A 355-nucleotide genomic window follows, 5' to 3' on the forward strand; every position below is an offset into this window, starting at 1 on the left:
TCTCTCTCTCTCTCTCTCTCTCTCTCTCTCTCTCTCTCTCTCTCTCTATCGTCGACAAGCGCCTTGATTGAACTTTTGAAAATTCGGTTTTTCTTCACGTTTGATGCTGCTATGCTTTTTTTCTTGTTTCTTCTCTGACGTCGAGTTTCGCTATTTTGAACGACGCTTATTCTTTGCTTAGAATCACACGCTTGTTCGGGGACTCACACTCGGTTAATTGTAGTTTATCTACTAAAAACGTACTTTGTTTTCTTGCTTAATTTGTTTGACTTTTTTTCGTTTGTTTTATTTGTGTTTGTTTTGTTTCTGTTTCTTTTTTTTTTGGTTCTTTACAGATTTTCGAATCTAGAATATA

Source organism: Sitodiplosis mosellana, unplaced genomic scaffold (genome assembly GCF_009176505.1).
Source record: "Sitodiplosis mosellana isolate CC-2019 unplaced genomic scaffold, AAFC_SMos_1.0 Smas_scaffold_5, whole genome shotgun sequence".
Classification (NCBI taxonomy): Eukaryota; Metazoa; Arthropoda; class Insecta; order Diptera; family Cecidomyiidae; genus Sitodiplosis; species Sitodiplosis mosellana.